Consider the following 6,000-nt stretch of genomic DNA (forward strand, 5'->3'; position numbering starts at 1 on the left):
TATTCATTTTTCCATGTACTAAATTATCAAACACATGTGACATTTAATTGAGGGTATAGACCCAAACATCCAGGTTCTCACAGGGATCACGTTTCACAAGGTCACATGAATCCCATGGAAGTGTGTGTGTGTGTACATATGCATGCGTCTATGAGTGTGTGACCACCTGGTAAATGAAAACTTCCATTTAGTTAACATTCCATCTTGCTGTTCACACAACTGATTCATCCTTGGTGTATCTAGACAATTTGAATGGTCTGGTGTACAGACATCCACGTAGACATGGACAAATGATCAAATGAAAAGTATTAGTTATTACTTTGACTCCAAACTTTGCTCATCAGTACTTGTATACTGCTCAGAGGACAGTAAGCTATCAGCTTCTGGAAGGAAGCAACACTCCACATTTTCTCTGCTCTGTGCCATGAGAGGAGAACCACTTCATCTCCTGGGCTCCCTTGCAATATGAATTCTGGAGGGATTTGACCAATGACATCATGAGCTCAAAGAATGGGAGGAGAGACAGTCAGGGTACTTAGTCCCTTGACTTTCTCCTGTCCAGCAGCCCTTCTGCCATGGATACACTCTCATAGGGCTCCAGTAATAAGCCCTCCCACCCTGACTCCTTGTGATTTTAGGCTCAGGAGCAGCTGCTTCTGGTGTTTTTTAGGCCCTGGATGTTTCACCACCTCTTTTTGTGTCCCTAAACTCTGCCGTTACTTTGTAAATGATCCTTAATGAAACACTTTTCAAATTTTTCTTTGAGTGTGCCTCGTTTTATCTTCCTGGACTCTGATTAATAAAATCATCTTTGTACCCTAGGGTCTAACAGAGTCCTTATAATTCAATAAACTATAGTTCAATAAAGTGAAACAAATATATGTTGAGTATATCATGTGCCAGACACTGTGTTAAGTGTTGGGTGCCCCAGAGGTAAGTGAGCTGACATGCCCCCCATCTTATGGATTTTATGGTCTAATTAAGCACTTCTTAAACTAGCTTGGGTGCTTTTTTTAAAAAAGTACAAATGTATGGGCCCCACCTATTGAATGGAGGTGGGGCCTGAGAATGCATTTAAAATAAGGACACCATGTGATTTTTGTCTTCACTAAAGAATGAGTGATCCTTTGACTATGACATATATTAAATAATTCATTACAACTGAGAAGATACAAAGAGAGACCTTGATAAAGATTAGCTGGGTGAACGCATGAAGGCATGAACTTTTGGGAATAAGGTAGTTCAGATATGGGGGGCAAGGTCATTTATTTGCAGTGCTTAGGCACAGGGGCTACTGCATCATCACGGGGTGGTCACAAGTTAGGGGTAGACAATGCTTTACAAACTGTGATAATTGTCTTTGATCATTGTGCTCTACTGTATTAATTCCCAAGCCCTCCTCCTTCTTCCACAGCCAGCATCCACAAATCTGCGGCAGCAGCCCCAGCTGCTGGGTTTCCCCAGCAGAGCAGAGCTCTGCACAATTGCTGCAGTTTGCTCTAGTCTAGACTCTGGAGCTAGCTCTGTCTGGAAAGAGAAGCACAGACACTCATAGTTCAAAGCTAATTAAGTCAGTAAGATAAACAAGGTAAGCCTCCTGGGAATAAGGGGAATTTCTTGAGCCCCAAGAAATTCACGACTTAGAGGTTGAGAACACTGGTAATATTTGAAACTTCTAACGATATTATTCACTTCTAACTATATTATTCACCTCTTGCAAAAATATCTGAGATCTTTAGATAAGGGGCATGCCAATGACTACAGATGACAGCTACATGATCAATGTTAGTAGCTTTCTATTAAATGATATTAATTATTTGTTTTCCTATTACTCTTAAACTAAGTTTTCAGACGGTACTCCCTAATATGTTCTCAACCTTCTTTAACTTCTATTTTAAAAGCAGTCCTGGGCAAGATCTTTGAACTAGTCATGTCAAACTATTTAACCAGTCATGCAGAATATCATAGCACAATACATCTATGTTCATATATATATATTCACATGTATATTGAGGCGCTTTAAACAAGGAAACATCATCAAACACATCTCCTATTCTGTCTCTCAAACATCAAGACATATGAAGAATTCAACTACTACTTCAATTATTCTATGAGTTTCTAATTGCTGTATAAGTTAAGAGTCCAGTGCAAATGTGAGGTACTTCAAACCAAATCTTATTTTATTTAAAGAGACATGTTACTTCATATCTTGACCTCATGTTAGGTGAGTAAAGGCAATTCTATCTTTAGACCACAAAAGTAAAAATGAACGTAAAGTAACCATCTAGAAACAACCCCTCTGTGAGGTACATCTGAACAATGTGTATAGATTAATATACGGAATATGTGCTAAAGATGGTTCAAGTACTGGCTACAGTTGTTAACTCTATGCTCTGCGCTACTACACTGCATGCACTGGTCAGAATACTATACTGTGAATTTGTGTGTGTGTGTGTGTGGTACGCGGGCCTCTCACTGTTGTGGCCTCTCCTGTTGTGGAGCACAGGCTCTGGACGCGCAGGCTCAGCAGCCATGGCTCACGGGCCCAGCCGCTCCGCGGCATGTGGGATCTTCCCGGACCGGGGCAGGAACCTGTGTCCCCTGCATCAGCAGGCGGACTCTCAACCACTGCGCCACCAGGGAAGCCCCTATACTGTGATTTTTAATGTCATTAGTCAAACTTAAAATCTTGCTCAGTGTTTTGTCATGTGTCCAGTATGATACTCTATTGATAGAGCAGAGTGAAGCGCTGAGGATCATTTTGCTTTATGAAGATATTTTATGACTCAACTACATACAAGCTATTCTAACAGATACATATTCCTTAGCCATATTTTTGACAGTGGGTTTCATTTCTCATTCAGAATATAATTAGAGGAAAGTTATGTAATTTCTACTGAGGTCATGGTAAAATTTAGCCCCTTTGTGCTGGGCTTTAGGCCTCCTGCTTCAAAGTTTCCTTAGGAAAGGCTATTTAGAGGGTATGCTTCTGAAAGCACAGTTATGGAGCATTGACTTTCCATTACAGTGTAGATCCTCCCTCTAATTTTACAAATAAGGAAACAGAGGCCTAGGCAGTGAATGACTGCAATGCTCAAGGACACGCTTAAGTGATAATAATGGCTAACACTTGTGCAGGGCTTGTTATGTGCCAGGCTCTAAGTATTTCACATCTATTAATTCATTTAGTCTGAATAAACACTCTAAGCGGTAGAGTGTTTTCCCATTGTTTCCATTTTATAGATAAGGAAACTGAGGCATATGTAATGACATAGCCAAAGTCACATGTAGTCAGGTGTAGAACTTGCTGGGTCAAGGGTCTAATGCCCCACTATACTATATTTTAATTCTGGTGGCCGAGCTGGGAAACAAATTAAAACCTATGATTTTTACTTGACACTTAACCTTGCAAATACGAAGTGTGTGTGTGTGTGTGTGTGTGTGTCCCCACTTGTGGTGAGCATTTGCTATTTTTCAGCTACCAACAACCTTTCTCTCTTCCCTAGCAAGGTCCACTAGTTTCCCTCTGAAGGAAGAGAAGCCCCCGTTTCAAATCCATAATGATGATTCACTGCAAGAAAGCAAGCATCCGACTCTGGCCTTGCTTATCAGAGCTTCACATTCAGGAACCTGACAGAGTCAGAGCCACGGACACCTGGGGGACAATCAGAGAGCAAATCTGGATCTTTCATTCCAACTTGGTCCTGCGAAGATGTGAGGGTGGAGCTCCTGCAGCTTTGTCACCACAGAAGGTTTGAGTGAATGCAGAGAAAACAGACTTTAGACACAGAGAGACAGATTTGGGCTCTGCAACATTGCTGGGATCCCTGAATTACACTGCACCCCAAGTCAGCCTTAACCCCTTAGTTCTCCCTTTTACTTATGGCTTAAACCAATGTGAATTAGTATCACAGAACTGTTCTACTATGGAACTTAAAAAATTATAATTGCATTTCTAGCCAATTATAAGAGAGTCAAACAAATAAATTTTCATGTTTTACTCAAAGTTGTATTGCACAGATCGATAAGCCATTTTACTTGCCAGACTTGGCTCTGTGTAATTTTTGACAGTATTCAACATCAAATCCACCCTCACCCTCGAGTGGCAAAGACATGACGATGTTAGAAACGATTTGGAAATGCAGTAGATACCTCCAAAAACAAATTCCAATAACTGCTGTGAACAATAGCAGAATGTTTGAGATACCCTGTGCTCTCTCAAGCTCTGAGATATTTGTTTGTTTAAATCAGCAGTTGTATTTAATAATCTTAAATTACATGTGTCCTTGACTTCACAAATTACTATTATTGAATTAATAGTAGACTGTTTTTTGTACAATACCCTTCAAAATATGCTGAAGGAAGTAAGAGACTAACTAGGCAAAATGTTTATCATAACATGTTGATAATCCTTCGATATTTGAAAGCATCCATAAGAAAATGACCAAGGAATTCAAATCCACATATGGGAATGGAGATTTCATAGAAAGTCATTGGTGGCCACAGAATGATGAGGGACAAGATTAAAATCTGGCGCATAGGAAACAAAATTATGGTTATCAAAGGGGAAAGGGCAGGGGGAGGGACAAATTATGAGTTTGGGATTAGCAGATACAAGCTACTATATATAAAAAAGATAAACAAGGTCCTACTGTATAGCACAGGGAACTATATTCAATAAATTGTAATAAACTATAATGGGAAAGAAAAAAAACCTGTTCAGTGCAAGAGGTTTACATTTAGTGTTAGCCTCGGTGTGTGAATGATGATTACGTATATCACATCTATAAGCTTTCAGTTCTAAAAGAAGTTTATTGTCCTAAAGATATCTAGAGAGACAGACTCAAATGATCTTTCTGATCTTTCTGTTATCATTTTTAATAGGGATTAAATACCAACCCCTTACATTGTATTTCATTATTACTTACTGAACTCTATGCAATGCGGCTCTGATGGTGTCTATTTTATGTTTACCTATAAACATAGCACATATTAAAACATGGTTATTCTGTGACGATGTATGAGACACTAAAAGAACAAGATACCTAGACTCTGGATATTATGCCAAATCTAAAAGATCTGTTAAACAAGTAAAATATTGGAATTATTCTGACCTTCTGATGTATATTTTCCAATTTACCCATGATATATTGTTTACAAAAAATAAAACTGTGGTGTGAGGGCAGATGCAACATAATCTTACTCTAGTCCAAATACAATCATAAAATGTTAGACCTGAAAGGTTCTTGAAAGCTTCTTTCATCTGATTGTTCCCTCTTAAATGCAACCACTTTAAAATAAGCAACCGTAATGATAATAATAATGATAATAATTATTATTATAGAACATTTACTCTGTGTCAGGCACTGCGTTAAGTCCTTTACTGTCAAAACAACTCTTTGAAGGAGTTATTATTATTCACATTTTAGAGATGAGGAAATGGAGGCACACAGAGAAATTGCTTGCCCAAGATTACATGGCTGATGGATGACAGAGCTAGGATTGAAATGTAAGCAGTCTGGCCCCAGAGTTTCCCTAAAAAAGCAATTAAGACATTTCATATTATATTTTATACTTAATGATGATATATAATTACTAGGCTCAAAATAATCTTTTCACTCACTAAAAATTAGTCAGTTATATAAATACTGTGTTTATCAAGTGACTTATTCTTTTGAGAATTAATTTTTCTAAAATAAAGAAATATAAATACTGTAAGTGCTCTTGAGCATTCTTCCATTGTCTTTAATGGGTCTTTATTTTTTTGCTTGGGTCAAAGTATCAGAAAATCATATAACTAGCATGCTCTAAAGTACATGACTGTAATGAATATTTGTACAAGTTCTGTAATTAAGATAATTTTGAACCTGGTTTATATTGGCATCACTCAACTAACCTTGCAGGCTAATCAAAGTGAAACATATTTTATGGTCCAGTTAAAACCTGAGCCAGATCATGTAACACAGTTCTATTCAGAGTATTCTAATAGCTTCCCAAATC

Source organism: Mesoplodon bidens (assembly GCF_964165515.1).
Source record: "Mesoplodon bidens genome assembly, chromosome: 16".
NCBI classification, from domain to species: domain Eukaryota; kingdom Metazoa; phylum Chordata; class Mammalia; order Artiodactyla; family Ziphiidae; genus Mesoplodon; species Mesoplodon bidens.